Source organism: Hippopotamus amphibius, chromosome 16 (assembly GCF_030028045.1).
Source record: "Hippopotamus amphibius kiboko isolate mHipAmp2 chromosome 16, mHipAmp2.hap2, whole genome shotgun sequence".
Taxonomy (NCBI): Eukaryota; Metazoa; Chordata; class Mammalia; order Artiodactyla; family Hippopotamidae; genus Hippopotamus; species Hippopotamus amphibius.
This window is the reverse complement of record NC_080201.1, coordinates 17,855,218-17,866,584: the sequence shown is the minus strand read 5'-3', so window position 1 is coordinate 17,866,584 and position 11,367 is coordinate 17,855,218.

Sequence of the window (11,367 nt, the reverse complement as noted above, 5' to 3'; positions counted from 1 at the left end):
GAATATGTTGCATTTTAAAAATCCATTATCCTGTCAATGGACATCTGGATTTTTCCAGATTTTTGCTATTATGAACAATGCATCTATGAATATTCTTATATGGGTATCCTGCTGCACGTTTCTGCTGTTTTCTCTGATTAAAGGCTGAGGAATGGACCCTCTGTGGCCTGGGGTTTGAGAGTGTTCAGTTTTACTGGACTTGACATGTTTACACTCTCACCAGCACATCAAAGGGATGCGGTTAATGCACGTCCTCTGCTATCCCACGTCTAGTTAGACTTTTTAATTTTGGCAGAATGAATGGGAGGCTTATCTCCCAATACTTTTATTCCTTTCAAACTTTGTACCAGGTGCCTGTATTACTTTCTCAGATAAATGACTAAAATACAATTATATATTTGTCTGAAGAGAGAGAGTATGGATATAGCTCAAAATGTCAGCTATGATTAACTCTAGGGTAACAGGTGATCTTTAATTTTTCTTCTTTTTGCTTATCTCTGCATTAACTTTTTCTACTGTGGCTAATTACTACTTGTATAATTTTTTTTAAAGAAAGAGGGAAGATATATGGTGCTCAACATCAGTCATAAGTAAATACAAATGAAAACCACAATAAGATATAACTACACAGGCTTCCCAGGTGGTGCAGTGGTTAAGAATCCACCTGCCAGTACAGAGGACACGGGTTCGATCCCTGCTCCAGGAAGATCCCACATGCCCATGCGCCAAAACAAAAAAAACCAAACCAAACCAAAACAAAAAGATATGACTACACAACTATCACAATGGCTAAAATTTAAAAGATTGCGCACACCGCCTTTTGGAGCAGGTGTGGAGCAACTAGAATCCTCATACCCTGCTGACGGCGTGACGGCATGCCATAGTCACTTTGGAAAAACAGTTTGCAATTTCTTAGAAAGTTAAGCATATGCTAACCATATGATTCAGCCATTCTATTCATAGGTATTTACCCAAGAAAAATGAAAACATATGTCCATATAAAGACACATGAATGTTCCTAGCAGTTTTATTCATAATAACCTGAAACTGCAAACAGCCCAAATGCCCATTAACGGGTAAATGGGTAAACAATTTGTGGTATCCAACAATGGAATACTGCAAAGCAAAAATGTTTAGATGAATTTCAGAAGTATTTCTGGAAGAGGCAAAACTATAGGGACAGAAAAGAGCTCAGTGGTTGCCCAGGACTAGGGGTGGATGGAGAGATTGTCCACAAAGGGCGCAGGGGAATTTTTTGGGATGATGCAAACTGTCCTACATCTTGAGCATAGGGGTCGATATGTAACTGTTTGTGTCTGTTAAAACTCACAGAACTGCACATCAAAAGGGGTGAACTTTACTATATGTAAAGCATACCTCGATGTTTAAAAATGGGGTGAAAATGTTCAAACAAAGAAAAAGAAAGAGGGCTTGAAATCTGTGAATTCTGGGCAGTGAGGAAAGGGGGTTTCCCTTGCATTCCTTGAATCAGCAGTTTATAGAACCTCCTTAAAATCTGACGCCTGATGCCTGAAGCTCTGTCTCTGACTTGCTAGCGACTTTGGACAAGTACCTTTCCCTCCTGGAAACTCAGTTTTTTTTACCCTGGAGAAGGAGAGGAATGTTCTGATAATCTCCAAAAAATGCACAAACATCTGTTAAGCCCTGATTCTCTGCCAGGCTACCCGCAAAGTGTTATATGTGTTCTTTCAAATAACAGTAATGTTTTTAAAAAGTTCTTCATGGAGCATTTAGAAGTATTTAGTGCTTTGCCGGTATCAGTTCATTTAATCCTCACACCACTCCTAAGAGGAAAGAATCCTTGTTACCTCCATTATATTAAGGAGGAAACATAGGCACCCAGAGGTTGCATAACTTACCAATATCAGCACAGGCCAGTATCCCTAGGGCTTGAACCCTGCACTCTCCTGCCAGGGCCCAAGTTCTTAACCATCACACAAAATCAGATGAGGTTTCTTAGGTAAGCTTTATAACATCATCAATGTCTGGGTCAGAAAGGACCTTGCCTTTTATCTAGTTCAGTTTTTTAACGGCAGGTCTCCAGAAGTTAGTGAGGCTTCAAATCTATTCACTGGGTCAGGATTGCATTTTTAAAAAATGAAAAAGGGTAAAATAGAGTAGAACACAAGAAAACAGTGTGTATCAGAGTATACTGCACATAGGAAAGTAGGTATTGTCTTGTGAAAATGCAATTTCAGTGTGCGTGTCCCAGCACACTATAAATGGGGGCCTGATTGGAAAAGTCTGAGTAACACTGACTGATCTGATCTATTTTACAGAGACTGAGACAGGCTCAGAGGGGAAGCCAGCTGCCTGAGGTAACACAGCCAGCCTAGAGTCCAGTAGTCCTGGCTCCCATGGCACTAGCCATTCAATCACTCATTCATTCATTCATTCATTTATTCAGTAGATATTTACCTTGGCCTGCTCTGTTCCAGGCCCCACACTGGGAACAAGGAATATAGTGACAAACAAGACAGACCAGGCCCTGTCCTTCAGGGGCCTCAGTCCCCTGAGAGGAATAAAAAGCAGCTAATGTGGCACATAATAGCCACCCTTTATATATATTGCTTATTCTATGCCAGACACTGATCTGAACATGTACTAGCTCACTTGAGTCCTACACAACCCTACCTGGGAGGTTCTGCTATTAACATCATCAAACCCATTTAATAGGTGGGGAAACTGAGGCACAGTGTCACTAACTTGCACATAGCTGGTAAGTGGCAGAGCTGAGATTTGAGCCCAAACAGCCTGCCTCCAGAGTCTGTATTCTTAAGCACTACCCACTTCTGCCTTTGGGGTGGTTTTGCAGTGCAAACCACAGCCCAGCAGCAAGTGTCACCAGGGATGGGTTGGGGGAGAGAGAGGCTCACAACTGGGAAGAATTTACTGCAAACTCGGCCCCAGCATCTATCCATAGCCAGGCTATTTTGGGTTCCTGGCTTTTTAAATTTTATTTTTCTACTTTTTAAAATTTTTAGGCCACACCATGACTAAGTTCCCTCTACTAAGAGGAATGTCTGCAGGGAACCCAGCCTCCAACCCTCACCTCGGCAGGCACAGGTCACAAATTGGCATTAAGAAGAAGGGAAGTGGCTTTGGGGCCTCCAAGCTGGACTGGAGCTCGCTGGCTGGCTCTTGAAAGGTAGAGCTCTGCAGAGGGGCAGAGTTCCTGCCCCAAGGAGCAGGCACCAGGCAGACCATGCCTGCCACCATTTTGAGCTCCTTGGTCACCGAAGACCACCCTCCCACAGGTGAGTAGCCTCCCCCTGATGCAGAGGGATCATGATGTAGCTTGAATGTTAGTTTTGATGTGTCCAGCATCTATTCACTCTTCTCTAGGTAACAACACCATCATTTTTCTTTAGGGGACTACACCTCCCCTACTCTTAGTCCGTGTGGTCCTGGAAGGCTGATTCCTCTTGTATTACTCCAGGGCTGGGCACGTGACCTGGTCTTAGCCAATCAGAACCACCTAGCCATCTCTCTGGCCACAGGATTGGTTCATGTCTGCACATAAGCTGAGTCAGGGCTTAAAAGTGAAATCTGAGACTTTTGCTGTACCTGTTAGAAAAGTATGGTACTTTGTGGCTGGGACTGCTAAACTGGTAGGTTGACAGCCTGTCTCTGCCTTGGTAAGAGAATCCAAGAAGAAAATCAACATATGGGAAAGCAAAGACAGAGCAAGACAGATCTATGATGATGTAACTTGACCACCTGGAGCCATCCATGCCTGAAGTCCATCCATCATGGACTTTTTAGTATGTGAGGCCCCAAATTCTCTTTTTCTGCTTAGGCACTTATGTTTCTGGCATTTATAACCCAAAGTGACCAATATGAATGCCAAGACACAGCATGGTAGAGGGGAAATATCAATGGACAGGGAGTCTCAAGGCTTAGATTTGAGTCAAAATGTCACTACTTATAAGATTTTGAAACCTCCCTGTATTTCAGTCCCTTCAACTGTGAAATGGGATTGGTATCACTGTAACACAGTGTTGTGATGGGAAATCAAATGAGCACAGATGGGAATGTGCTGTGTAATCCATACAGTGCTTACACATTCTAAAGCTCCATACACAAGGGGGCAGCCTCTGAGGCACGTGGTATTCAATAGAGAAGTGGATCCAGAAGTGAGCAGTTCCATTTACACCATGTCCAACCTGCGGCCTGGCATCTGGTAGGTGTTTTAACCTCCCTGAGCCTTGGTTCTTGTCTTTGGAAAAGTGGATTCCTTGGTGTCACCTGGGGGATTTGCAAACTGGCTCTGGTGACTCCCCTGATCTTAATTAAAATCTGCAGTGGCTCCCCATTGCTCTGGAGACACAGTCCAAGCCACTGAGCATGATTAACACAGCTCCGCCCCCCTACCCCCATACCCCCATACCCCCCACCATCCCCATACACCCCCACCCCCCAAACCCCGCCGGCAGCCCTACAACACACACTCTCCTTACCTGCCTGTTGGGCCTAATCTCCTTCCCCTTTCTCCTCCAGCTAATCTGAACAACCTGCTGAGCCCTCCTCTACTGGGAAAGTGCTTTTGCCCAGGTTCTGCCAGGAACACTCTGGCTAACTCAACATAGATGTCACTTTCCCGCAAAGCCTTCCCTGAGTCCCTTGTGCCCTCCCATCATGGGCCTTGTTAATCTCGAATCATTGTCACCAGGGCTGTCCTCCAACCAGGGTCACTGATATGGTTATTCTAGTGGCTAAAATACGGTATTGAAATTTTTCCATATCAGTCGGTAAACTCAGCTGCATCCCTGAGTCCCTCAAGTGCCTCCCAAACCCTCAGACCCTTCCATACCCCCGCACCTTCCCACCACCCAGAAACCAAAAGGCACAGCGGGAGGCCTGGGGACCCTGCACTGATGTTAAGGGCTGGTGTTCATCTTGATTGGCCCGGTGCCCATGCTTTACCTACTTTTTTTTTAACCTATTGTTAAATATTAATATCACCCTCTCTGATTGCCCTGGATTGTAAATACCTGGTTCCCTTGTCTGTTTATTCCACCGGACTGAAAGCTCTCTTAGGGCAGGGAGGCACCTCCCTCACTAGCAAAGCACTGGGCTCATGCTGGATGCCCAATGACTGTTTATCGAATGAATGAATGGATGGATGGATAAGTGTATGAATGACTGTGACCTGAAAAGCTGGAGAGTCTCTCTAGAAAATTATGGGTACTCCCATCCTCAGTCTGGATTCTGGCATTTTCTCCCAGGCCTGCAGTGGAAACCTTGCTCTTTGCCCAGGTTTTATTGCTCTGCTGGTCTCCACCCCTGCAGGAAAACTCTCTTTCTCTGACTGGTCTGGCTGGAGCCTAGTCAGCTTCACCTTCCCTTCTTGTCAAACTTGGACTCTCGCTGAGAACTGCTGGACCTGCGAAGACTGAGTTACACCCCTTACATGAACCCACAAGTAGGTGAGCACATGCGTACTCACACACACACACACACACACACACACACACACACACACACACAGTGCTCACTGATTCAATCTCAAGAAGCTCAAAGTCATAGTTTTTATAGGCAGAAGAAAACCAAAGGATTCTTCCAGGCCAACTGAGTCATGTTACAGACAAGAAAATGAGTCTTAGGGAAGGAAAGAGATTTTGCTTCAAGTGACAAGATCAGTTCCCTACACCGTGTTCTAGCTACCTCCTGGAATTTGGTAGATAGATAAAGAAGTTAAAGTTGCTTGTCACCAGATTTCTTTGACTTGGGACCAGGCTGAATGTGGCACAGAGTGATTTCATTGGCCGCTGACCCTGGAGAGAGTTGGCCTTGTCCAACCTGGGTGAGACTTGAAAGGGCTTTCTTTCTCCATTCCACCATGTGGACAGGTCCTTGGTTCTGAGAGGAGGGATGGGGCCTTCTCTGCTCGAAGCACAGGTCTATGGAACCTTATCTTGAGGTTCTGTACTCTGTAGCTGTTCTGTAGCACCTTATCTGGAGACACCAGGTACAAAGGTATCTGTGCCAAGAGAGGGCACCCAGCCAGCTGGGTGGAGCCCCATGGCGGCGGGCTCCCCCTCTTTCAGCGAGCCTAGGAGAGACTGAGAGTTAGGTTGAGAGCAGTGCAGTGGTCCCACTGCTCATGTACTCAGGGACTCAGGGATGCCACGCAGTGAAAGCCCCAACCCCTGAGTATTGTGGAATGTGGAAATAATAATAGTTAATGATTATTTAGGACTTCTTGTCTGCCACATTTACTTAGGTTATGTCATCTAATTCCCACAGCTACCCGACAAGATAGGTGCTATTATTATCCCCATTTATACAGATGAGGAAATTGAGGTCCAGAGATGCTTTAAGTGACTCGATCAAAGGCTTAGAACTAGCAGGTAGAAAAGCAGGTTTCAGACCCAGGCAGGAAAGGACTAACATCTATGCTGGGACCATGTTGCCGTACTGGTCTTAGAGCCAGGGCACTACCCTCAAACGTGCCTCTGCCATGACCTGGCTGTTCATTTTTCTGAGCATCAGTCACCTCCTTTGCAAAGTGGGGAGAATACCTTTTGCTCTGTGGGCAAGTTGGAGGACCAGATTGTTTGATCCAGGACCCAGCCCTCTGGTTCCAGCTCTTATCATTACCCCAGCCCACCCCTAATGTACTGGAAGCTCCAGCCTGGCTGAAAAACCAGTAGTTCAGGCTATGCTCTTGCCACCTTCTCTTGGCTGCCCTGGGGTCTGTAATTTCAGTTCAACTCAACAGACCATTTCTTGCTAAATTAAGAAAGGTTTGCCTCTCATTTCAAATGGCACCTGGAAATAAAAGGCTGCCCTGATCTCAGCAGTCTAGCATGGAGATGAAGAGGCTTTGAACCCATCATATTCCATCTCTGTCACTTAATAAGCCACCTTGGGCAAACCTCTTTACCTCTCAAGCCTCCACTTCCAAATCTGTAAAATGGATGTAGTGAGAGCACCCAAAGTGCTATATGAAGACTGATACTGCTTAGAGTATCGTGAGTTCCGATAATGGTAGCCATCACTTTAATACACACTATATTGTAATTACCAGCATTTAGCACAATGCCTGGTACCTAGTTAGCATTCAATACATATTTAATAAATAAGTGGATAAATATTTACCTGTCTGCCTCTCTCACTACCTTATGAGTTTCCTAAGGGCAGGAATCATATTTCATTTATTTTTGTGTCCACATTGTTGAGCAGAGTGCCTGGCACATGGGGGTGCTTAATAAATGTTTATTTTTTCCCCTAATGAGATAATGGATCTGCACAGCCATCATCCATGGTGCTAAAACCACAAGGTGAAAGGCTGATGGAGAACTTGATAATGGAAGGATCAGCTGACACCAGCTGAATCTTAGTACCTAAAAGTGAGTCAGCCAATTTCTTCCTTCCTGATATGCCATGGGAAGTACTCAGTACCAGTTATGAAATATTTTTACCTAAAGAAATTGAATCTGAATGAGATCCAACCTCTAGATCTGAGTACCAGTTCCCGTGACATACGGGAGAGAGGACTATGGTAAGTGACACCGTGAGGCTGCATTCAACCAAATACAAGATGCAAGACATCCAACAGGACCAATGACCTGGTATCAAAAAATAAATGCCACTTAAAAACAAACAAACTCTGTAAATCTGGAATTACATCAAAATAGAATTAAACAAAAAGGGATCTGTTCATTTTCTTGATTGTGCTGATGGCGTCCCAGTATTTGCATATGCCAAAACATCAAATAGTATACTTAAATATGTGCAGTTAATTACACTTCAAAAAAGGTGGACAAGGGACTTCCCAGGCAGTCCAGTGGTTAAGACACCACGCTTCTACTGCAGGGGGTGAGGAACTAACATCCTGTATATCACACAGTGCGGCCAAAAAGTAAAAAAAAAAAAAAAAGAAAAAATCTGGACAAAAAAGGATGGGGAGACTTTTACAAATATAAAGAGACTCAAGGGACATACAGCCCAATGTAAAGTGTGACTCTTGCTTGAATCCTGCTATAAAAAAATTGTACAAAAAGACAATTTTTAGCCATTAGATAATATTGAGGAATTGTGTATTTTATTAGGCATTATTACTTAATTGGATGATGGTCATGTTCTCAGAGATGCAGACTGAAATATTTAAGGGGAAATTACATTATGTGGGATTTGCTTTAAAATATTCTGCAAAAATAAAAATGCAAGGGTACATACGTATTGGAATGACCAAAATGTCTGGAACACTAACACCACCAAATGCAAGTGAGGATGTGGAGCAGCAGGAATTGCTAGTGGGAATGCAAAATGGTACAGGCACTTTGGAAGCCAGTTTGGCAATTTCTTATAAAACTCAACTTATACTTACCATACAACTTGCAACCCTGCTCCTTGGTATTTACCTAAAGGAGTTGAAAACTTACATCCACACACAAAAAAACTGCACACAGATGTTTATAGCAGCTTTATTCATAAATTGCCAAAACTTGGAGGGAACCAAGATGTCCTTCAGTAGGTGAATAAATAAATTGTGGTACATTGCAACAATGGAATATTACTCAACACTAAAAAGAAATGAGCTATCAAGCCATGAGAAGACATGGAACAACCTTAAATGCATGTCACTAAGTAAAAGAAGCCAATCTGAAAGCCTGCATACTGTGTCACTCCAACTACATGACATTCTGGAAGAGGCAAAACTTTGGGGACAGTAAAAAGATCAGTGCTTGACAGGAGTTAGCAGGGAGGGAGGGATGAAGAGGCGGGCAGGGAACAGTGGGTTTTTAGGGCAGTGAAATGACTCTGTATGATACCACAGTGGTGGATTCATGCATCCTGCATTTGTCCAAACACACAGAACACACAACACCATATTGTAAACCATGGAGCGTGGGTGATTATGATGTGTCAGTGTAGATTCATCAGTTGTTGATGACGGAGGCTGTGTATGTGTTGGGGAGGGGTATTTAGGAAATCTCTGTACCTTCTATTCAACTTTGCTGTGAACCTAAAATTACTCCTAAAAAAATAGTCTTAGTTTTGTTTGTTTGTTTGTTTGTTTGTTTGTTTTTGAAACTCAGGGATGAAAATATGAAACAACAAAAAAGCAAAACAAAACAAATGAAAAACAAACCAAAAAACAAACAAAAAAAGAAAATATGGAACAAGATTTGGTACAAGCTTCACATGTTACAAAATTATACAAATTGCAAAGAATAATTGTTGGCACTAGATAATAGATACATGGTGTTTCATTATAACTATTCATGGTGTGCATTATACTATTTTTCCTTGTGTTTGAAATAAGAATGTTTTTTGCAGACCCAAGTAGCTGAGCTGCAAAGGGCGGCACCCCTATCAGTTACCACATTTTAACAGGAGGCTGAAGTGGGCTATCCAGTTCCCTCCCCTGCGTGCTGGCAGGCAGCCCGGCCCAGCAGAGGTGTCAGGAGCCCCCTCTCCCCGCATAATGGGGAGTCTGATCTGGCTGCAATCCCCAGCAATTCCACTTTCCCTGGGATTCCTCCGCAGCTGGCTAGGGGGTTGAGCTCCTCTTGGCTGAGGCTGGGGGAGAGGTGCCCCTCCCATTCTGAGTGCCTTTATTACCACCCCTTTGCCGGAAGATGAAAGGAGCAGGACTGACTGGGGAGTTAATCTTTAGCCTCCAGGCTGACCAGTTGCCAGGACACCCAGGAAATGAAAGTCATCAGAGACACACCCTGCAGGCAATAAGGAAATCTGGTGTTGGTCATCCCAACAATGGAAGGCCAGTTAGCACCAGCGGTAGTAGGGTCTGTCATCTACCTAGAATGGTACCCACAAGGCCTCCGGTCAACATTTCTTTTCCCAGTTAATGCCTGAAATTCTACCAGTAACATTGGACCAGCCCTCAGAGAGACCTCAACTCCAAGATTTTGGTTGGAGTTGATTCTCCCCTTAGTTGAGAAGAGAAAGCAACAGATCTTACCACCTGCACCAGCAGGTTTGCTAACAATCTGAGGGGTTTCACCGCCACTAACCCCATGAAGCCCATCCACAGATACCAGGTTAAGAAGCCTGGGCGGAGTTTACTAAATTCCAAAGATTTCCTTCCTTGGAAAGAGTTATACCCCAGAGCTCTCTTTAAAATGCAAATGACCCTAGGAAGGTCTTAATGACTAAACAGCCCCCGCGAAAGAGTTTTTCCAAGCAGAGGCCAGAGATAGCCTAAGAGACTTTAACAGCAGCGCTGGGAAAAAGAGAGCCTGCGGGGGGTGGGGGGGGTGGGGGGGGGTGGGTGGTGGGCCGGGGGGGGGGGGGCGCGGGGGAGGCTCCATGGGGGCTCACAGTTTTTGCCTGGAACTGGAAGGGGAATGTATTGAGCCTAGAGTGCTAATAGCTAACTTCACGGAGCCCTTACAAGAACCTTGTGAATTAAGTGCTGCCAACATCCCCATTTTATGGATGAGGAAACTGAGACTGGACATGCTACCCAGAGAGGGGCAGAGCAGGACTTTTAACCCTCCATCAGCCTGAGATCAGCAGCAGAGGCTCACCTTCACCTACTCATTTGATCCTCACAATGAGGTATCCTTTTTGATGGAAGAGGAAATTGAGGCAGTTCGCTGAGGGCCACACAGTGCCCTGCCTCCACAGGGAACCCCTGTGCATCCTCTGTTCACCCTGGCTCACCCTGGACGGCTGAGGGCAGGCAGCCCTTCCTGGCCAGCTCCCTGGAGCTTGGAGAAGGGCTTGCCGAGAAGTCTGCAACTAGCTGATGCCCAACCTGTCCTCACTGTCCCTAATTGTTTTCTAAAATCCTTTTTATTGAATTATCAGAGTGTAATGGAGGAGTCGATGAGAGTCGCCCTGGAGTTGCAAGGCCAGGGCTCGCTGGGAGGGGGAAAGCAAAGCCCTAAAGGCTCCCTGGGCCGAGTGATGGTATAAAATATGAATTTTTACATAACTGAGGGGGAAAAAAATAAACGGACAAGCCGCCCCGTGGGGGAGACGCCTCTTTCTGTATTTCCATTATCTTGTTTAATGCACAGTCTTGCAGGAGCCTCAGTGGGAAAGGAAATACTGGAGTCTTTCCCCTCCGAGTCTCCTGGTGGGTTAAGAGGCAGAGAGAGAGAGCCAAAATGCAGAAATCCAAATGGCCTGGGCATGTGCTCAGAAACCCATTAAAATGGAGGGGACAGGTTTCTTTTTTGGGGGGGTGAGGGTGGGTGGGGGTGCTGGACTGACCTGAAACAGTGTCGTGGTTTGGGACAGTGCCTCTCCTCTGGGATTGAGAAAGTAGCCTCAGTGGGCTCGGATTCACCTTTAGCTCTGGGTGAAATATGCTAAACATGGTCTTCCCTATGAGCGAGGGGGAAAGCAGATGGTCCTTTCCAAAGA